Here is a 23191-nt window from a genome sequence, read left to right as displayed (position 1 = left end):
AAAAACCCAGATGGTCAGTCTAATCAGACCTTGTAGTTAGGCCTGGAGTCCATGATGTGGACCTCATGTGAAGCCATAGCATCACAACATGGCTGCCATGATATTTCCAGTAATAACATTGACAATGATAATAATGATGGCTACCATTTTATAAGGGAGGTGTTGTTACTCCATTTTACAGATGAGAAAACTGAGGTGTGGACAGGTTGTATATGGCCAGGATCAAAAGCTAATAAGTTGCTGATACTCAGACCCATCTGTATGATGCCCAAGTTCATCCTCTTCACTACTCTGCTCACCAGAGGTCATTTCCAGCCCTGTTCCATACGTGCGCACACACACACAACATTCCAGTGTTAGAGGACATTTGTGATGATTTCGGCTGCACAGCAGCCCTGTGTTTGGGGAGTCCTCTGTCTTATGGCTGAATCTCGCGGGAGACAGAGTGTAGAATATCCCGGTGCAGAAGCTAGAAATGCTGACTGCTGCCTTTCCCAGCCAACCTGCTGTTAGGGTTCAAGCACGTGGCCTGGGTTCAGCCCATCCGGAGTCTGACTCAGGAGCAGTGATGGTTAGGAGCAGGGCCCATAAGAAGCCATTCCAGTGGTAGCCACAGAGGCATTAGGGCTAGTGCTCAGGGTGGGCTGGTGGTGGGGTCCTAGCTACAGCCTTGGCTTCCTTCTGTCCTGTCTGCAGCCTTCCCTTTAGCTTTGTGAGCCTTGATTGCAATGAAAGCCTGATGGACGCACCACCCAAGGGCAAGCATCTTCGCCCTGAGAGTATCAATGCCGAAGTATGTCACCCAGGTGCCTGGGGTAGAGGGGAGCTGATCAACCAGCCAGTGACTCCTCCACTGTGTGATTCCTTGACTCTATACGCGGCCAGAAGCAGGAAGAACAGCGTCAGACGACATTTCCAAGTAGGACAACCCCTTTTAATGTCTGTGTTAGTCCGCTCGGGCCGCCATAACAAAATACCACAGACTGAGTGGCGTAAACAACAGACATTTATTTTCTCTCTGTTCTGGAGGCTGGAAGTCCAAGTGTCTGCAGGGCTGGATTCTCGTGAGGGCTCCCTCCTTGGCTTGTGGATGGCCTTCTCCTCACTGGGTCCTCACATGGTCCTCCCTATGTGCTTCTCTGTGTCCTGATCTCCTTTTCTTGTAAGGACACCAGTCAGATTGGATTCGGGCCCATCCTACAGCTTCATTTTAGTTTGAGCACCTCTTTAAAGACCCTGTCTCCAAATAGAGTCACATTCTGAGCTATTGGGGTTTAGAACTTTGAAATATGGATTTGGGGAGGGCCCAATTCAGCCATAACAGTATCAAATCACCTCATTGGTCCTCATTATCCTTTAGTAGATGTTAAATGTTAGTATATGTTAAGTGACAATATATTAAACGAGGATATATTAATAAAACATTGAGATTGGTATTTCATTCATCACAACACCCACATGTATTTGAAACTTACACTTGTGGAAGTAGGAGGCACTTCTGTCTAGACAACACTTGGTGCACAGCCCGGGTCAGCCCTTCGAAATGCTCTTCGGCTCCCCAGGGTCTGAGACCCAGCAGCTGGTACCCGGCGGCTGGTCAGGTGATGCTCCAGCATCTGAACTGGCTGCTGCACAGGGAGGTGTGGGAGAGAAGAACAGTATTTCCTCCCAGCCCTCCTGTCAGGCCATCCCGTGTGTCCCCAGCTCCGTGTAGATCCCTGGGGGTCTGTGGGCTCAGACCCCACACCCTTGGCCCCAAGGCCATCCAGAGGTCAGCGGCTGATCGGGGCCAGACTCCGTCTGCCCTCCCCCTAGAGTCCATGCAGCAGATGTGCTCACCTCTCAGCCACCAGAGGTGTTTGCAGGCCACGCGGGCCTGTGTCGAAATGGAGAGAGGTGATTACTGCAAGGGCTTTGCTTTAAACTTAGACAAAACAGAGAACGCATTCAAGAAACGATCTAGGGGAGACCTGGTAAGTGTCCCTCATGACTAGTCCTTACCCGAATCAATTACACATTTCCACAAGTCTTGTCTTTCTTAGTTTTAAAACCAATACACAAATCCTGTCATGCACTGTTGGACAGTAAACACCATCTTTTCCCCCACAAAACCACTCATGGGAGAAATGCAGCCCCCCACCCCCCTGGGAACTCCGATGCTCTTAGCACCCAGCCTCCCATCCCCCCTCCTTCTGCAGATTCAGCGGCTTCACGGAGGGGTCTTCTTTAAGGACATCAGGTGTGTCCTCTCGAGAAATTGCCTCCACCCAGAGGCAGTATCAAGGGACGATGAGACCTGAGCTTGAATTCAGAAGAGCTGCATCCAGTCTCGCTCAAGGCTTGCTGACCATGGGACCTGGGGCAGGTCATGGAGGGCTATTTTCCCCAGCTCAAAAATGACAACAATAGCACCAGCCCAGTCCTACAAGGAAGGTATGCTAAGAAGCAGGTAAGAGAATGCATGGAAAAGCACCCGGAACAGCATCGAGCTCTTCCAATGTTTGCAGCCTCCAGGCTCCCTCCATGTTCCTGCCTGCCAAGGTCCCTCCTGGCCTCCAAGACCCATCTTAGCCTGGGAGATGGGGGGAGCGGCTTTGCAGAGAGAAGACCCTGGCTCAGCTGCGCTGTGGGCAGGGTCCTCGAGGCCGGAGCCAGCCTGACCTGCAGGCACAGCCTCAGGTCACCTTCCTCCCAGAGTTGGAGGGGTGCAAGGAGGAACACCACCGGGATGTGCCAAGACCCAGGCGGGATTTGAGCCATGCAGGAAGGAAAGAAAATCCTAATAGAATTCAAAATGGAATTAAGAGTCCAGCTTGGTGTCGTCCTCTGGGTTTATTTGCGTTAATTAATACCTGCCAAGACTGTGAAGGGAAATTCTGTTGAGAGAGGAGAGTTTAGGGGAGGATGTTGGTCTTAGGAACTGGATTTGAGCCCCAGTGGAAAGAAAGCTGCACAAGTTCCTTCCTCTTTCGGGGGATGGGGACAAGAGTTCTTGCAGACCTGCCTCTCAAGGTGGTGAGTTGTGAGCCTGCAGTGGATATGCCTGGAAATGCTTTGCCAGTTGGGATGACTTGGGCGATTGCCAAGTTTGATTACGACCAGAGCGTATCTTTCTTGAGGGCTCGGGACACACAGGTCTTTGCTTACCGGTGCCTTCCTCATGATACTGAGCACCTAACCTGCTCAAAATCATGGGCGCCTTGCCTGCTCCCCAAGGTAGGCAGTCGAGAGGCCCTAAGTCTTGACTCTGGTGGCCAAAGCCCCAGAGGGCAGCGAGCCCCAGCAGGTGGACACTGTAACTGGCATTACAGGCTGAGTGGCATCCCCCCAGATTCATATGTTGAAGTCCTCACCCCCAGGACCTCAGAACGTGACCTTGTTTGGAAATAGGGTCATTGCAGATATAATTAATTAAGATGAGGTCGTTCTGGAATAGGATGGGCCCCTAAGCCAACATGGCGGGTGTCCTTATAAAAAAAGGGGAAATTTGGACACAGACACACACACCAGGAGAACGCCATGTGAAGATGAAGGCAGACATCTGAGCTAAAAAACAGCAAAGATTGCCAGCACACCACCAAAGCCAGGAGGGGGCATGGAGCAGATTCTCCCTCGCGGCCTTCAGAAGGAACCAAAGCTGCCAACACCTTGATCTCGGACTTCAAGCCTCTAGAATTGCGAGATGATCCATTTCTGTTATTTTGGCTACTCAGTTTGTGGTACTTTGTTACGAAGCCCTAGCTAACTAACACACCTGGAAATTCCTGCCCTGGGATTCGCCATATTCGCCAGACAACTGGTGGCTGGATGAGGGGAATTTGGGGAAATCCTTGTCCGGGCTGTTCCTCCAGGAGTGTGAGGTCCTGCAGGGTATGTGGGGTGTGTGTGTGTGTGTGTGATGTATGTGTAATGTGGGGAGGGGGGTAGTATGCGTGTGATGGGGTGTGGTGTGTACATGTGTGGTGGGTAGGGATGTGTGATAGGTGTGTGTGGTGTGTGTGTGATAGGGTCTGGTGTGTACGTGTGTGTCGGGGGGTGTTGTGTGTGTCTGTGAGGGGGTGCGTGTGGTGCTTGGGGGAGGGGAGGACCAGGAGCAGGGAAGGGGGCCTTGTAGCCAGGACACACTCAGGGACAAAAGGCTTCTCCTCAAGCCACTTCTCCCCCTCACCTGCTTTCACCCGGGGCCCCATCAGGACAAACTACTTTTATCTACCTTCCTGTCAGAGCAGAAACTCTGAGTTTCTAACTCTGAGGAGAGGGAAGGAGGAAAGAAATAGTAATGCTTCCTAGTTTCCTCTCCACTTCCTTTTCCTCTCCTTCTGCCCCTAAAATCCAGGGCCAAATGTCAACCTTGAGAATTGAGGTGAACTCACATTTTCTTAGGAAACAGTTCAGTTCTGGGCCATGCAGCAAAAACTAGACATCTGTCTTCTTCACTGGCTGAAAAAAAGAGTTTTCAAGACAAGACCACACACAAAAAAATTAAAACCAGAAAATTACACTGACCCTTCCACTATTTATGTCCCGTCCCCTCCCCAGATTAATATCTCTGAGTATAAAATCCTGTGTGGAATCCCGGCCAGGCCCAGAGCACAGCCTCGGAGATGGGAACAGAATGAAGTGCACGCGTGTTTGAGATCTGAGCGGCACAAGCAGTGTGTCCTTTGCCTTTGGGATCTCGAGCCCAGCATAGACCCCACAGGTGAGCAAAAGGCCAAAGCCAGGCCCGGAGGCTGACTCCTACACAGACAGCCAGGCTCCCACCAGAGCCCTTGGCAAGGGCCTGCAAAAATTATGCAGCCTCATGTGCCAAGCGGTATTGCTCATGCGCCTGCATATTTTGGGCCTTCCCTCAGCCGGTGGGGACTGTTTGCGTGGAATGACCTGGTGTCGCTGGGCCAGGGACAACTTTGTTTTTGAAAACATCGTTTCCTGTAATAGCTTGTGAAGAACTTAAAACCAAAAATGGAATGCATCTGGGCGCCAGAAACACTCTCCTGCCACATTCCCCAGTCGGAGATGATTCTCGTCAGATGTCTCCTCAACTTCTTCCTGAAGCAAGCGCCCACCCCCCAAAGGTGCTTTGGGCCAGGCCTCTGCTTCCAGAATAGATGGCATTCTTCAAAGAGCATCCTGCCAAGAAGGGCACTGGGCTGTGTTTGGTCACTCAAAGCGACTGTGGTAAGAAATGGCAAGGTTGCGCTGTTTCACCTCGGAGATAAAAATGCTGCTGTGTGAGAGAGGGCTCCCAGGTACCTGTACTCATAGGAGTGGTTCTATTGGGGTTTTTATCCCCATGTAAGAGGAGAAGAAAGGGAGACGAGGCCCCAAGTTCACACCACGAGACTGAAGGATCCTTTGACCCCACATTCTTTCCATCACTCTAGAACATTGAGAATAAAGGATATGTTTACTCAGATAACTCGATCCAGTTGGGTGCATATAAATGAGTTACTGTGGGTTCCATGTGAGTTATTATGAGTTCATGGCCATGTGTCTGAATATAAACCGGGATGCCTCTTTGTCTCCCCTAGGAGACGGTGGAATGTTCTTTGAGGATCAAAGAGCTGCAAGAGCCAGCCCACTGTGCACTGAGAGAGGAACGGGCTGTGGCGTAGAGAAGAGGGAAGGAGAGGGGTGTCCAAGACAAAAGAAAATCTGGAGGGAGCAGCTGGCCCATCACAGCAGAGGAAGGTGCTGCCGGAAGAAGTGGGCAAGGTGAGAACAGACCCCCCAAGACTGATTCCTCAGCCAGCACAGCCAGGCAAGAGGCAAGAAGGAAGAGGAATGTGATTCAGATCAAGATCAGTAACCATGGGGACTGTCCTTAAGCTGGCCAGAGCTGTCCTCTGCCCCCCAGGACTGCCCAAGAGGTTCGGCTCACATGCACCCCAGTGTCCTCCCTGCTGGGGCCAACGCTTTGGTTCTGGAAGACCTGCCTGAATGAGTGGCCATGGTGACCCAGCAGGACAAGTCACCAAGGGGTTCAGAGTGAGTGACCCACTGGCTGCTCCCAGGGCCTCTGGCCATAGCAGGCAAGACAGAGAGCTGGCTGGCCCGGGCCACCCCAGGTCTGACCCAGGAGGGGATGGTGCATGCAATCAACCAAATGTTCAAACATTATCCAGGAGAAATTGAAACCTTCACACGTTGCTGGTGGGAATGCAAAATGGTGCAGCCACTGTGAAAAACAGTTTGGTGGTTTCGTCAGTAAGGAAACACAGAATTTCCATATGACCCAATAATCCCACTCCTAGTTGTATAACCAAAAGAACTGAAAGCAGGTGTTCAAACAAAACTTTATACAGGAAGGTTCATGGTAGCACTATTCACAAGAGCCGAAAGGTGGAAAGAACCCAAAGGTCCATCAAGGAATGACTAGATAAAAAAAATGTAGCATATCCAAACAACGGATTATTATTCAGCCTTGAAAAGGAATGAAGTACTGATACATGGTAGAACTTGGTGGACCTTGGAAACGTTATGCTAAGTGAAAGAAGCCAGACACAGAAGACCACATGTTGTGTGATTCCGCTCACATGAAATGTCTGGAAGTAAATCCACAGAGACAGAAGGCAGCTTTGAGGTTGCCAGGGGCTGGGGCGGGGCAGGAATGGTGAGGTACACTTGATGGGTACAGGGCTTCTGTTTGGGGTGATGAAAATTGATGGAACTAGAATGTACTTAATGACTCTGACTTGTACACTTTGAAATGGTTAAAACAATCAAGTTTATGTTGTGTGCATTTTACCACAACTGGGGGGGAAAAAAAAAGGAGACTGAAAAGAGTCATCCAGCAATTTTTTCCAGTTCACAAAATTTGATTTATTGAAAAGAAACTTGATCCACAACAGACTAAATGCTAAGTTTCAAGCTTTTACTCATTCAGTGACGTCAGATTTGCTTCATCTGGAAACAACATCGCGTTGGCGGAGTGCTTGCCAGGTACAAACCCTCAGATTTCCTCTCATCCCCACGCGGACACTGTGAGCGAGACGGGCCGTGGTTACTTCCTTCCTGCAGGAGGAGAAAGAGATTTGTGGGGGTGAGGGGCAGTGACTTGCCGAAGGTCACACAGCCTCAGAGGCAGCAGCCCCTCGACTCTGAGGCCAGTGCTCCTTCCCCACCGTCACTTCACTGTCACTTAACACAGCACCTCAGACCCTGAGTCTCGGAATCGTTGGCAGAAAATCTGGGCCCGAAACACACGAAACTCCACAGTGGGTGGCCTGAGCTCAGCAGGGACAGGAGAAAAACGTGTGTTATTCTTTCTCCAAATCTACCCATAAAGGGGAAGCCGGCCCACCCAAAGGCAGTGGAGGAGTGATGAGGAAATGAAGTTCAACTCAACGTCTTCAAACCAATAATAGGGACTTTTTTCTTTTTCTTTCCCCAAGATTAGTCACCCGGCCATGTCCTTTACAAAAATCCCAAGAATGCAAGCACTCTTAGATTAAACCATGCGACACCTGTGTGTGCAAGTGTAGTGGGTAGAATTTTGTCCCCAAAAAAGCTATGTTGAAGTCCTAAACCTGGCACCTGTGAATGTGACCTTATTTGGAAAGTGGGTCTTTGCAGATGTCATCAAGTTAAGATGGGGTCACACTGGATTAGGGTCGGTCCTAACACGATGACTGGTGTCCCTTATTAGAAGAAGAAATTTGGACACAAAGACACAAGGAAGAAGGCGTGTGACAACAGAGGCAGAGATTGGAATGATACAGCTAATAAGCTAAGGAAAGCCAAAGATGGCAGGCAACCATCAGAAGCTGGGAAGACACAAGGAAGGATCCTTCTCTAGAGCGTTTGTTGGGAGCATGGCCCTGCCAACTCCTTGACTTTGGGCTTATGCCCTCTAGAACTCTGAGAGGACAAATTTCCATTGTTTTAAGTGACCCAGTTTGTGGTTGCTATGGCAGCCCCAGGGAACTGACATGGTAAGGAAAACACATCACCCATCTCACATGGCTCCATCAATGGATGTGCCTGTTATAGGTCACTCTGACTTCAGCCATTCACAAGATGCTAAGTTGGCCTGAGTGCAGGAGGCGAGCAGTCCTGGCTTGCTGGGCCCCTGGTCTCATTTGCTCGTGGAGCAGGCCCCATCTTGGTGCCCTGGACTCACAGGGGCAGTTACTGATCCTTAGCAGGCCCTGCCCAGGCCTCGGTCCCTGCACTTCTTCTCTTTCTTCCCTCCCTCCCTCACTCCTTACATCAAGAAAGCCACCACAGACAATATATAAATGAATGAGAGTAGCTGGCTTCCTATAAAACTTTATTTGTGGATGCTGAAATTTGAATTTCATATAATTTTCATATGTCACAAAATGTTACTTTTTAAAAAATTTTTTTCAAACATTCAAAAATGTATAAAACCATTCTTAGCTGACTGGGTAGCACAAATATAGGCAGCATACTAGGTTTGGCCCTGGGGCTGTAGTTTGCTGACCCCTGCCCCAGGCAATCTCATTGGGTTTCCGTGGCTGAAAAGACTAAGTACATATGATGACCCACAAATTCCTATCTCCAGCCCCGCCTTCTCTGTCCATGAGTTCAAAAACCTCGATCTGTGTCCACTTGGGTGTCTGATACATGGCTTTCCAAACCTAACATATTCTAAATACAAGTTTCAGTTTCCTTCCCCATTGAAACCTATCTTATCCCCCTGGTCCTCGTCTCAGTTAATGGGGTCACGATTCCCCATCAGGCCAAAAATCTGTAGTCATCCTTGACCCATCTCTTTTTCTCAAACTCCACATCCAATCCATCCTCAAAACCTATCAACTCTACCTGTAAAATACACCCAGGTCTGCCAACTTCTCCCTACCTCCTCTGCTCTCATCCTTGTCCAAGCTACCAGCACCTCCCAATCGTCTCCAGGGTCTTCTACCATCCATTCTCCCCAAGGTGGCCAATGGGATCCCTTTGAGTCTGAGTTCACCCTGCCCCACCCCCAATCCTACCTCCAATCCTCTGAATGCTCCTGACCGCCTTAGAATAATCCAACGCCTACAAACCAAAGACACAACGAGAAAACACCTCACACCCATTAGGATGGCTACTATCAAAAATCAGAAATTAACTAATGGTAATGTGTAATTATATATAATTAATAGCATGTGAAGAAATCGGAACCCTTGTGCACTGTTGATGGGAATGTAAAATGATACAATGACTATGGAAAACAGTGTGGTGGTTCCTCAAAAAAATTAAAAAGAGAGTTACCATCTGATCCAGTCACTCTACTTCCAGGTACATAACCAAAAGATTTTAAAGTAGAGTCTAAAGAGATATCTGCACACCCATGTTCATAGCAGCGTTATTCACAATAGTCAAGAGGTGGAAGCAACCCAAATGTCCATCAGCAGATGAACGGATAAACAAATGTGGTATATCCATACAAGGGAATATTATTCAGCCTTAAAAAGGAAGGAAATTCTGACACACACTACAACAAGGAGGATCTTCAGGATGTTATGCTAAGTGAAATAAACCAGTCACAAAAGGGCAAATACTGAATGATTCCATGTATACGACATCCCTAAATGAGTCAAATTCATAGAGACAGAAAGTAAAATGGTGGTTACCAGTGGCTGGAGGGAGGGAGAATGGAAATTGTTGTTTAATGTGTACAGAGTTTTAGTTTTGTAAGATGAAAAGAGTTCTGGAGGTTGGTTGCCCACCAATGTGAATGTACTTAACATTACTGAACTGTGCACTTAGAAAGGGTTAAGATGCTAAGTTTTATGTTATTTATGTTTACTACATTTTTTTAGAAATCCAACTCTTTCCATGCTCTCTGTGCCCCTCTGTGATCTGGCCCAACCCTACTCTGACCCTGCCCTTCCTCCCTCAGCTCTAGCCATTCTGGCCTTCTGGTTGACACTCTTCCTTCCATCTGGAATGTTCTTCCCCCAGATGTGCTCATGACTTACCCTCCCATTGCCGCAGGCCCAGAGAGACCTCCCCCAGCTACCCTTTCCAACATGGCAGCCTCCTGCATTTGGTTTTTCTTTGTGGTTCTCCCCACACTCAGCATTATGTTACAAGTGCAATTGTTTGCTTGTTTATTGTTTCTTTCTCTCTTTTGCCAGGGCAGGTGGCTTTGCTGCTTTGCCCACCACTGTCTCTCCAGCTCCTGGCACACAGTCGGTGCTGAATAAATTGGTGTCTGTGGGATGACTGCTGAGAGAATGAATGTGAGCCCTACAATGCAGTCCAGCATCAAAGGACAAGGGTGGAGTCCCCAGGGGCCTCGAATGACCCACTTTCTGCTCAGGAGATCCAATTTGCTCCCTGGACAATGGGATCCCTTCAGATGCCTCAGAGACTGCGACGGTAGGTAATGGAATCCTATACTTAAAATATGGGAGCTCTTCAAGAAAATAATTACAAAATGCATTAACAACTGGCCAGCAATGATGCTCAATGTTTGTAGAATAAAGATCCTTGTACTGGTATGATATAAAAATTCAAACATAAGCTGTTTTTCCATTTTCTCCAACCACAAGTGAGGCTGCTGGTCTGGGGTCAGGACATCTGAACTCTAGCATTATGCCACCATTCACCTGCTGTGTGACCTTGGGCAAGCCACTTTCCCTCTCTGGGGCTCAGTTTTCTTTCTAATCTTTAAAAGGACAAGGCTGGTGTCCCACAGGTCCCTTCCTACTTGAACATTCTAGACACTTTGAAAAGTTGTAGTTGATCCTCTCTCCAAGATTTTGGAGATTTTAAGTTCATGTCAAACAGCTAATTAATCAAATTCCTTTTTAATTCTTCCAGCAGTTGGCAATGCAATAAGAGTAGAAAAACAATTCTACCCAGGAGTAAAACCACAATGATTCATGACTTGTTAAACCTGAATTTAACAGAGGTGGGAAGGGAATACAGAAGAATAGGGAAATTCACTGATTCTTGGAAGAAGAAGTTTCAACTCAAAAGTGCATTATTCACAGGAACATCATTCATCGTGACTGCTCTGTTTCTCATGAGAGTGTAAGATGTCATTCCTCAGGCATTCAGATGATATTAGAATGATGGAGTCCCAACCCATCGATAAAAATGGAATCAACTCCGTCTCTATGGAGGCCAAGAGCAGGTCTCAAGGGAAAGGTTCAGAAGGGGAAACTGTTCTGGGAGAAGTTCCTGGGAGTGGGCTTGGGGTGGGGTGCTGTGGGTGCCTCGGAGCCCTTCCCCACAAGCTTGAGGCTGGCTCGCAGTCCACGGGTGTGAAGCAGGAAGCAGAGCAGGCAGGCTCCGGGCACCGCAAGCTCAGAGGCCGAGAGGAGGGCAGCAGGGACTTTCAGAGCGCGGCTATAGGAAATTTACCAAGTGGAACCTGGGGACTCGAAAGAGTTCATGTGCTTTTCTGAAGAAAAGCCCAAAGGCACTTAGGCCAAAAATAGATGAGTGAGCGTGTGTGTGTAGCAGGTTCTGGTAGTTTAGAAGACAAGCTGTGACTCTCCCCAGTTCACGTCCTCCTGCCCTGACGTGCACACCTCCTCCCATGTTCCTGCGTGTCTGAGCAGGTCTGGCAGAGTGTGAGGTAGGCCCCACAGAAGCTAACCTGCACGCTCCTAGCAGCTCAGGTGAGTACCTGAAAGGAAGGGAAAGTTAGGCTGACCAGTCTGGCCACCCCCTAAAAAAATCAATAACTGCCATCATTAAAGGGGGGAGGCCATTATATTTGCAGTCTACTCTGATCCCTGTGACAAGAATTTGTCCCCATGAGATACAGTCAGAGAAACTACAAGTGAAAATGGAAGTTGTTTTCATCCAAAATGTAAAAACTGGTAGCTTAGGGGTCCACCCCGACCACTGCCACCTCCACCTGTCACTGTTGCAGACAGCTGTGGGGACTCAGTTTTCTGAGAACCTCAAAGGATACAGAATCTGGCTCTCTGGGAGCTCTTTAGTGCTTAGGCACAATAAGTAAGAGTGGCAGTGGCTGTCTGAGAAAGTGGCAACGACCTGCAGGAGGCAACTTTCATTGAAGACGAAAATGAGATGCTTTCACACAGTTCTGAGGAGAATGGAGGCCTTTTTGTGAGTGTGGCTAGAGGCTACTACGGCGGGAGAGGAAGACCATGACAGATCGCTGGTTAACAGGGGACTGGCTGTGTTCGTGAACCCCTGTGGTATGCCCTCAGGGCAAGCCCAGAAATAACTGGAGGTTATTCCATATTCCAAGACAACCAGACATACAAAAAAATACAATACCATGAGTGAGAACCAATAGAAAAAAGAGACACTTACAAAGATTTTAGATATTTGATTTACTAGACACAGACTAAAACAATTCTGGGTACTATATTCAAATAAATAATCAACATTTGAAAATTTTTGTGAGAAACTGGAAACTACAAAAAAGGATCACAGTTGATATTAAAAAGACCTCAAAAGAACTTCTACATGTGAAAAATACATTAGCTAAAATTAAAGACCCACTGGATGGTTTTAACCACACTTGAGACATAGCTGAAGAGAGAATTTGTGTACCGAAACTATCAAGATTACAGTACGGGGAAGAAAAAAGATCAAAAAGATAGAAGAGAGAGTAATAGAGTATATGGTGAGTAGACCTAATATACATTTAATTGATGTATTGGAAAGAGTAAAAAGATGGAAAGTCACAGAAAAAAGCATTTGAATATATAATGTTGGATAATTATCCAGAATGATAAGAGATGCTCATCCACAGAATCCAGAAGACCAATGAACCCCAAGCAGGACAATAAAAAACAAATCCTTATTTTCAGAAAAGAAAGAAAGAGAGAGAGAGAAAAGAAGGAAAGAAAGATGGAAGGAAGGAAAGAAAGACAGAGACATGGAGTGAAGGAAGAAAAGAAAATCTTCAAGCAGCCTGAGAAAAATAGAGATTGCCTGTCAAGAAGCCAGAGATAAGGTCAACTGACTTCTCAAAAGCCACAGTGGAAGCCAGAAGATTGTGTAAAGATGTCTTCAATCTGCCAAAAGAAAAACCGAGACCCTCTACCCATGAAAGCATCCTTCAAGAATATAGGTGAAATATAGACATTTTGGGAAAGGAAAAAAATAGAAAACCCCTAGAGCATTTACCACCAGCAGATCAGTATCTAAAAGGAAGACAAAAATAACCCCAGATGGAAGGTTAGAGGTGCAAGAAGGAATGAGAATTAAAGAATAATGAATATCTCCACCGGAAAAAGTGACTAGATTTTCATCAAATCGGAAGTGTATTTGGAGCTACCTAAGCTTAGCCTCCATGGCACGTGAGAAACTGACTTACAGGAGCCTTGGGAAGACTTGGAAAAGATCAAGCAAGCAGCTATCCTCCAGGGCAGCTGAAGCTGAGCTAGCGAGGTCCCCGTGGTGACTGATCAGGCGAGGCATGCCATATCCAGTGTGATTCAAAGAAAGCAAACTGGGTTTCCCATATGAGCCAGAAATGACAAGCTACAAGTACATTTACAATTGTAGGCATTGGTTTGCAACAAAGCTGATTCTCTCATGACACTATCCGGTGTGCCCCAGGGGGAGAAACCTCAGAGAGCTGTTTATTCAACATTGGTTAATAATCACCTAATCTCCTTGGTAATCAATGAAGAAAATTACACTCAAAGTGGAAAAAAAAATCTGTAAGTTCATGCAAGTGGGAGATGCTATTGGCTTGGAGGCGAGTGGTGTCAACTCACGTGGAGTGGAGTGGACACACACATTTTGGAGGGGACCGTAGCTCAGCTACGGGAAAAGAGCAAGTCTGAGGGAGAGGGCATCAAGGATTACTCAAAAAACCTAACCTGAGAGACTTGGGGTGCCTTTTACTGTGATGAGAAAAACACATGAAAGAGCCCTTTTAAAAATTTTTGGACAAGGGGAGAGAATGCAGATTCAAGATTTCCATTTTAAACTTTTAAATCAGTGACGCCTTTGAGACCTCCAAGTGGAGACACCATGTCTGCAGTTGGAGCCCAGAGATGGTGTTGAGGACATGGATATAAATATTGGAATTATTAGCACATTAGAGATGGTCTTTAAAGGCACTGCTATGGATGAGATCATCTTTAAAAATAACCTTAATCTCAACAAAGACTATCATTTATAATTAGATGTTTAGGCCTTTCCAGAACTTTAATTATCCATATACATAAATATATATATATATCAGACGGTAGATAATCTTACTGAAATGAGAAACAATGGTCTTACCCACAATTTCCTAGACCCTTAACCCTCTCTTCTTTCCTCCCACTTTGAGAGGTAGCACCCAAGCCATTCAATGCCCATTGCCTCAGTGAGCGGATGTGATAACAGAATATCTTTTAGATTTTGAGATTCCGAGGGATGTGGAAAGGACCAAGATCGTCCCTAGATGATAGATCTGGGAGAACGCACAGTGAACAAGTGTCCCCATCTAAGTAAAGTTCCTCTTGGATGAGAGGAGAAAGAAAACCATAGGGAAGCAATGGGATTCAATTTCTCCTTAGATGTTGGTGGGTCCCAGTGAACAGGGCCCTACACTCCCAGCCCGGGCCAATTGCTGGACAAACCTCCTTGTAGACTCTTATAGCAGGGGTGTCCTGGGCCTCTTTGCCCAGGTAGCACCCAACAAGGGGGGCCCAGACCCCAGAATAGGTGAAGGGGCCTTGGCCCCCATCTAGGGGCAAAAGCAGTGGCAGGATCCTGTGCACCCAAGTGTGGACAAGAAATACAGAGCTGATGGACTGCACACAGCTTCCAGCAGGGCAGAGATCCTTGGCAACCTGTGTGGACTGATGACCATGGACATCTCCAAGGACATCAGCAAGAACCAGAGAGACCCTCACACATATCTCAGCACATCAAAGCCCCTGGGATGTATATAACCCCAGGGAAAACATAGAACACTAACATGACGTGGAGAAATGGGGGCTCAAAATAGGAGTTAAATTCAGATACAGAAGAATAAAAAAAAGTTATACTTCTTGCACAGTATAAGTAAACTACCGGCAGTGGGCTTTACAGAGAGGATGGAGATTCTGCAAGAGCACATACAGGCAAAAGTGGAAGAAATAACATCCATTACTATTCACAGCGTGGCATTGTACCTCCCGGGTGGTGGGGCTTGGGAAACAAGGAAGGGAGGGAGGGGGTGAAGACGGAGGGAGACAACGTGCCCATCTCAGGACCTGGTACCCAGAGGGTAAGCTTAGAGAGAATGCCAACCATGCCTGCTTCTTTCACCCCTGGCAGGGTGCCTCACTCAATATTGAGCATCCAATAAACATTTATGGAATGACTGAGTGGTAGGAACACAATAAATATTTGTTTAATAAACACATATATTATACATAAGATATACATAGTTTATTAAAGCAACATAATATTATTAGGGAACAAGACAGAAGAAAATTTTGAAATTCATCTGAATCCCACCATCCCATGAAATCAAAGCATTGAATTTTTTGGTGTTTCCTCCTGTTGTTGTTCTGGATAAAGGTGGAATCAGGACATCCAGCCATCTTTGTTTTCCTGAAAAAGTTTTCCTTCTCTTGCAAGAAGCATTTGCAATTACAGCCATTAGCCTCCTAGAGACAGGCGTCTCGTGGTGATGTCTCCACTGTCACTAATAAAGGGTGGGGTCTGGCTCACTCAGTCACTCAGGGGGATCACAGACTCCTGCCCCCGTGGTCCTGAGGGCAGAGGCCGGCCGTGGTGGAAGCTGCCTTAGCCTGAGCAGCAGACGGACCCTGTCCTGGTCCTGACACTGCTGCCACCATCCCTCCGTCAGCAGTCTGGGCTTCTGGTTCCCCATCTGTGCGGATGATCTCAGAGATGCCTTTCAGCTTAAATGTTTGATGATTCTGAGCTTGTTTGATCAAAGTAGCTGATTGTCACAGAGGGTTGATTCCAAACACATGTGTCAGCACTGAAGCCAACAAGAGAAGTCTTGGATCTCCCCAGGATGGGAAACATGGGCATCAGCTTGCATTCCCCACCCCCCTGGACCATCCGAAAAGGAGGCGAAGCTCCAGGTGGGAGATCAGAAGGCGAGAGGGAGGGATACCCCAGAGCATCTCCTTCCTTCTGCCCCAGCAGCAGCGTCTCCAGTCAAGGCTGTGTCTCTTCTGTGACTCCAGCTTCCACAGGTCAGGCCCAGCGTGGCCCCTGCTTCCAGTGGTGACCCCAACCCCAGGTCCAGTAACTCCACCTCCTCCCTTTGTCCCTGCCGCCAAGGGGTAGTCATGACGTCTGTTCTTGCTAACCTCTGAGTTGTTTGTCCCTTATTTGGCTTCTCAGTTCGGCCATCAATTCCCTGCATCATATTCCCTCTGAGTTAAATACTTAGAGGGCCTCTCTCTTCCCCATCAGACCTTGACAGGACACAGGCCTGCGCAGCTCCTGGAGAATGCAGGCCGGACCCAGCCACTGTCTCTCCAAGTCCCCTCTGGACAAGTGGCTGGGTGCTTATGGGAGGCCTTAGATAGGGTGACCAACTTGTGCCGGTTTGCCCAGGACATTCCCAGTTTTATTTTTATTTATTTATTTATTAATTTTATTTTTAAACAGCTTTTTTTTCTAAATGAAGAGTGACCTTGAACTAACATCTCTTGCAGATCTTCCTCTTTTTTTATTCTCTCCCCAAAGCCCCAGTGCATAGTTGTATATCCTAGTTGTAGGTCATTCTGGTTCTTCTGTGTAGGATGATGCCACAGCACGGTTTGATGAGCAGTGTGTAGATCTGCGCCTGGGATCCGAACCGGCGAACTCCAAGCCACCAACGTGGTGCACACGAACTTAACCACTTGGCCATGGGTCCAGCCCCCTAGGACATTCTCAGTTTCAGAAACGAAAATTCCACAGCCCAGGAAACCCCTCAGTCCTGAGCAAACTGGCATGACTGGTCACCCTATACCTCAACAAGATGGTTCTGAGAAACATAAAAAACTGTCTTCAGGATGAATAAATCCAGAAGAGGGGTCAGAAGCAGGCAAGTTCCTGGCTCTTGGTGTCATGAACCAAGCCCCAGACTCAGGCTGGCCACGTGTGCTGAGTGACCCTGAGAAGTCACTGGAGCTCTCTGGGCCCGGTTCTTGTGGGTGGAGAGTAAGACCTCTGATGTTACGTCTCAGCCACTTCCCTGAGTTCCTAGGAGAGTCAAAGGAGGGAAGTCTCAGAGCATGCCTGGAAAGACGAGGAGAGTCACACAGAGGCCGGGTGTGACCACTGCCTCGTATCAGTCTCCTACAGCTACCACGACAGGGTCAGGAGGGCTCAGGATAAGTGACAAATGCGTCATGCTCCCGAGATATGAATTTACAGGTGCATGGAGCAGGAGCCTAACAGCCATTCCTCATCTCGGGACTGGACTTTGGGGACCTGTGGTGTTCCTTAGGAGAGCCCCTCTCTAGGCCGTGGCCCCTTTCCTGGCTTCTCCTGCCAGGAGCGACCTTCAGAGAGCGTGGGCCTGGGAGCTCACCCTTCCTGGCTGCTCTCATGGAACTCCCAATGCATCTACACCTCCGAGCACCCACAGCTCTCCCACAGAGGTGGAGGGGTGGCGACAATTCCAGGGAGGTGGCTGCACACACTGGCCCCAACCCTCCTGCCCTAAGGATGATGGGGAGTAATCTCATTCCCCAGGATAATAAAACTTTGTGGGGAAGAGGAATGAAGTAAAGATTAATAGCCCGCTGGGCGTGTGACCACACTGCCTTCTTGAAAACAAAGGATGTTTGTGTGTCTTCTCTTCCGGGGTAACGTCATAACTGCCTGGTGAACGTCCAGCTCAAGGAAAAGGAAGAAGATATTTGCTTCTGGGGCTGGGGCTGGGGCCCCAAATGCAGTAAGACTTTTCATGGGCGAGTTCAGTCCACCACATCTCGGCATTATGGGTAACCAGGCACTCTCAGATCTCCAAGTAATAAAAACAATAATCTTCCCACTTGACAGACATGACCCCACATCATACTCCCGTGAGGTCATAAAGCCCTATCTTCCCTGGTCATGAGCATCCAGGTCCCTTTCTTGAAGCACCTTCTGCCTTCCTCTGAGCCTTGCTCCTGGAGTCATCCTATGGCCAGGGCCACTGGCACCTGTAGCCACCTCAGCCCCTGAACATACCCCAGCCCACGTCAGTCCTGGCTCTGCCATGCTTCATTGCGTCCGTCCATCTGCGGTAGACGTTGGCCAATGAGAGGTCAACTCCTCCCTCGTCTAGACTCAGTGATATTTATTGACCTTCACTACGTGCATTTCCACAAATGTTACCTCTTTGAATTTTTGTGTCCTTTAGGAATTACTATCTTTACTTAATAGATGAGTGTGGTAGGCTGAGAAATGGCACCCATGATGTTCATGCCCCAATCCCTAAGACCTGTGATTGTTACCTTCTATGGAAAAAGAGACTTTGCAGATGTGATTAAGTTAAAGATACTGAAATAAAGCAATTATTCTGGGTTATCCAGGTGGGCACTGGGTGCAATCACGAATGTTCTTATAAGAGGAAGGCAGAGGGAGATTTGACAGAAAGAAGGCAATGTGACCACTGAAGCAGGTATTATGCCGCTGGCTTTGAAGATGGAGGAAGGGGCCAAGGACCAAGAAATGCAAGGAACACAGCATTAGAAACTGGAAGAGGGAAAGAAACGGGCTGTCCCCTGTGGCCCCCAGAGAGAGCACGGCCCTGCTAACACGTGATTTCAGCCCAAGGACACTGATTTCGGACTTCTGACCTCCAGAATTATAAGAGAATAAATGTGTATTGTTTTAAGCCAACGAGTTTGTGGTAATATATTACAGGGGCGATAGGAAACTAATAAAATGAGTAAACAGAGAGGTTTACTCTGACTTGCTCCAAGCCACCCAGCAGATAAGTGGAACTGGAATGCATGCTCTGGCCTTCTGGTTCTAAGCCTCACATTCTTTCGGTTACACCACGCTGCTTCTGAGACGGCAGCAGCTCAGGGTGTAAGAATCGGGAAACAGACAAATTGGGTAAACATGTGTGTGTGTTATTAGCAGGAGGAGAGAGAAGCATGAGAAAGGGACTATATCATTGAACTGTATTCACTCCTCAAACCATCCAGTGGAAAATTGGGAACTCCCGAATAAAAGCCTGACTAGGACCCATGATTTAAAAAATATGTCGTTAACCTCAATTTTGTGCTTTGTTTCCTCTGGTCACATGGAGGTCTCGTATTGCAACAGAAAATGATGATCTTGTGGCACCCACGTGCCCACCCGAAGCAGTGGACTTACAGAAAGATTTGGAAGAAAACCAAAGCACTGTCCCTTGGGAGCCCAGCTCAACAAAAGAACGTGAGTAGGATAGACACAATCGAGGGCTCCAGTTCTCAAGGTCTTGAAGTTCAACGTGTGCCTTTCCTAAGGTGAGCACATCATCAATGGATGCAGCTCACCTTTGTGCCAGATCCATCCTTGAGACCTTGTTCACCTGGCACATGTTGAATTTTCTCTGTCATTTCTAGCTCCTCCGAAAACCCTACAATTGTAGATTAAGAAGATACTTTAACTTAACGAGGAGTTCAAGGACCAGGGAGGTTAAGGATGGCTCAACGCTATTGGTTACAAAATCTGATGGGTCATCATTACTTGAAGGGGTGGGGGAGACTTCTCTTAGTTTCTTAGAGCTCTTGATGGAAGAACTACAAATATCTGTCCCTTTATTATCTTCTGGGAAAGTAATTTATCAGAAAGTCTGTCTGTTGATGAGCTAGTCTATGTTTTTCCACATACGAAAGCTCTACTATACCCTACTTCCTTTGATATAGGAATTTCAACCTCACCTAGCTTTAATAATCTATATGTTGATGTACAAATGTGTCTGGTTAGATGCATGCTGCTTGGACATGATGCCATAGGATTATCTGAGAGGTCACAGCGCTTTTCACGCCCTGGGTTGAAAAGAGAGAAATAAAAGCAAAAGACCCCTAGCCAGAAGGTGACGACATGTCAAAGCTTAATGTTACGGGGCTTTCGTTTCTATTTTTGGCACCTTTAACTTCTTAGGCAAACATACAATGCAACAAACTCTGGGAAATACATGTCGGAAAGGTCCCTCGGTTGATGGAACTCCCTCATTCTTTCCAAGGCTCCCCCCCAAAACTCTGAAATCCCCTTATCAGCTCTCATAAGGACAACAGAAGGAAACAAGCATTTTCTAAGCTCTTAATGCTATTCCTACCTAACGTCCCTCACTGTGTCAGGCTTCCTGTTTCTTTAATTCAGTCTCCACCCCTGGTTTCAAAGCCACCAACATCTCCATCGTTGCCAGGAATTTTCTCTAGCTGGGACCCCACTCGATTTGTTATAATTAGAGGACTGGGGGGGAAGGCTGTCTGAAACTCATCTTGGGGTACCAGTGTGGAATCAAGGGAGAAGATTTTTGATGGCCCAAGACAGGGTCCTGCCAAGACCACTGCACTGCTTGGCTCCCCAAGCCACAGTGACAGGGTGTGCTGGTGAGATCTTTGCTCAGGGCTTATACACCTTTCGCTTGGCAAGTCCTCACAGATACCGACTTCATGCCAGACAAGAAGGTAGGAGTTTAAATAGCATGGCAGAGGAAATCTGGAGCCATCCATAAACTCCAATTTCCTGAAGCAGGGAACTTTGCCGAGGGAAACGCTTATTTCATCAATGACCTGTCCTGGCAGAGAACTCCAAGGCCAGGGAAGCTGTGGGAGTCCCTCCAGGTGAGGGAAGTCACCAGTTACTTTTTCTCTTCACAGTCTGATGGCATTAGACATCATCTTCTCCAGCTACTTCTCCATCCCTGCCTTTCTGTTTCAACTTGTTCTCTTGAGAAACTCGGATCAAATTTTGATGCGCTAAAAGTGCGCTATCTCAAATCCAGTGAAATGAAGAGATTCCCAGGTTTGCTTTGAGGAATCTTCTGGGCTGATGGTAAGTTGCTTAAAATTTAGCAGCAATTCCTATCTGGTTAAATTCAACAAATAGTTGCTGAGCGGTGCTGTGGCCGGACTCTGCCAAGCCAGGAGTCTACTGGTTATCTCTGACCTCATGGAGCTCCCAGTCTAGCTGGGAAGACAAATTTAAATATGGAATCACAAGTGTGATGAGCTTTGCACAGGGCACTATAAATAGCAAGGGGATGAAACACTAATCTAAAGGACCAGCTGCTGCTGCTGTTGCTGCCACTGCAGCAAATCGAAGCCAGAGAGAGAACCAAAGAAAATGCAGGAAATGTGCCTGAAAAAATAATAATAGCCTAGTGGCCACACACAATGGTGACCGAGTTTTTTTCCAAGTTCCAATGAAGCATCCATTCATTTTTATTCTGTGAGATTGAAGCAGTAATAGCTGGGTGTACAAAGAATTTCCTGTAGATTAATATGAAGCTGGAAGGGGTTGATAGACTTCAGGCAGCGATTTGGGCTATTAATCCAAGCCAGTCATTCATTAACCCTCAGGAAGTTTTCTGTGCCAAAGTCATTATTATTATTATAAAGTAAACCCCAAGTCCCAAATGGGTGTATGGCTACTTTTCTCTCCAGGATACTCAATGTCTGAGTCAGCCAGGGAGCCTGAATCATTTCCTAAAGTCCCTTCTGGATCCTGGGGAGTTTGGCTTTGTATGGCGCATTGCTGCTGCAGGCATCCAGCAAAGAGCCCTTTTGAGAGATAACCATCACTCTTGCCTTTTTTATGAGGCCCTGAGTGGCTATGGGAGGCTGTTGGTTGTCCCCCAATTTCTGTCCTTCTGTCCTTCTACAGTGTAACATTTTAGCTGGAAACATGGCCGTCTGGCTAAAGACTAGATTTCCCAACCTCCCTACCTGTAGTAGGTGTGGTCATGTGACTAGGTAATATTAGCAGAAGTGATGGAGTCACACCTAGAAGGATAATACCACCCCCTCCCAGGCCCTTTGCCTCTTTCCATAGCTGGAAGGAGACGCCAAGAACTGGAGCAGTCTCCTGGGACACAGAGATGGAAAGCACACATGGAGAATACGAAGCTGACCGAACACCCTGAACCGCTGACCTCTGGACTGTTACACGGGAAAGAGACCAAATTGTGTCTCGCTAAGTCACGGCAGGTTGCAACGTCTTTGTTCCAGCAGCTAAGCCTGTCCTTCTACAAATCCAGAGGCTGCCGAGCTAGCCCTGTGGCCCCAGATCTGGCCCCTCCCCACAGCCTAAATCATATTCTGACACAACAGGGCAGCAGCTTTTATTCTGACCATGTATAACATGGGACACACACTGTGTAATGAGCATTTTTATACATTATTGCATTTAATTCTCCCAAACCCCTATGTGGTTTTGTCACCAACTAGTTGCCCCAAAGAACTTAAGGGTGGGTTTGGAAGCGTTTAACTGTTTTTCCAAATTATTTTTTTCCTTTTGTTCTGTTAAGGAGACGTGATCACCAACCACCCTGAACCAGACCAAGCCTCCCCATGAGAGCTACACCTGTGACCTTTGCCTTATTTTTAATGCTAAGATCTCTGCAGGAGGAGCCTAGGCCTTATTACCGTAACCTGCAGTGGATGTGGAAGCATGTTTTCCAGCTGAGCCTGCGCAAGTGAATGCCCACCTCTCCCTTTTGAATATTCATTTCCCATCTGAAATAAAAGGTCCCTGCTTCCCTTTGTTCAGGGCACCACGACTCCGGAAGTGATTCCACATGTCTCCTATTTGCTGCAAATATACCTTACTTTGTGAGACAGCTGCGTCTGGTGCAGAGTCTGATTTAACCCACCAGGAGGGAACCCACTTCGGTTTCAGTAACAGTTGGTATCACGGCTCTCCCATTTTAAAGACGAGGAAACTGAGGCACAAACATAGCAAGAAACTTGCCAAGATCCCACAGGCAAGTAGGTGGTGGAGTAAGGACTCAAACCTGCACAGTGTAATTCCACCTCTTACCCTGCTGCCTCTACCCAGGATCACGTGTTCACATGACATTCCCTTTGGGGTCCAGGTAAACATGTACGTTGGGTTAATCGAGTCTGGAAAATAGTCCACATGAGCTCCATGTGCATGTAACCTACAGCTCTTGCTTTTCTAAAAGCACCATTGAGGGGCCAGCCCGGTGGTGCAGTAGTTAAGTTTGTGTACTCTATTTCAGCAGCCCAGACTTCAAAGGCTCGGATCCCAGGTGCTGACGTAGCAATGCTGGTCAAGCCATGCTGTGGTGGTGGCATCCCACATAAAGTAGAGGAAGATTGGCACAGATGTCAGCTCA

The sequence above is a fragment of the Equus quagga genome, chromosome 21, assembly GCF_021613505.1.
Source record: "Equus quagga isolate Etosha38 chromosome 21, UCLA_HA_Equagga_1.0, whole genome shotgun sequence".
In the NCBI taxonomy this organism is placed as follows: domain Eukaryota; kingdom Metazoa; phylum Chordata; class Mammalia; order Perissodactyla; family Equidae; genus Equus; species Equus quagga.
The sequence above is the reverse complement of the archived record's forward strand: the minus strand, read 5'-3'. Positions refer to the sequence as shown.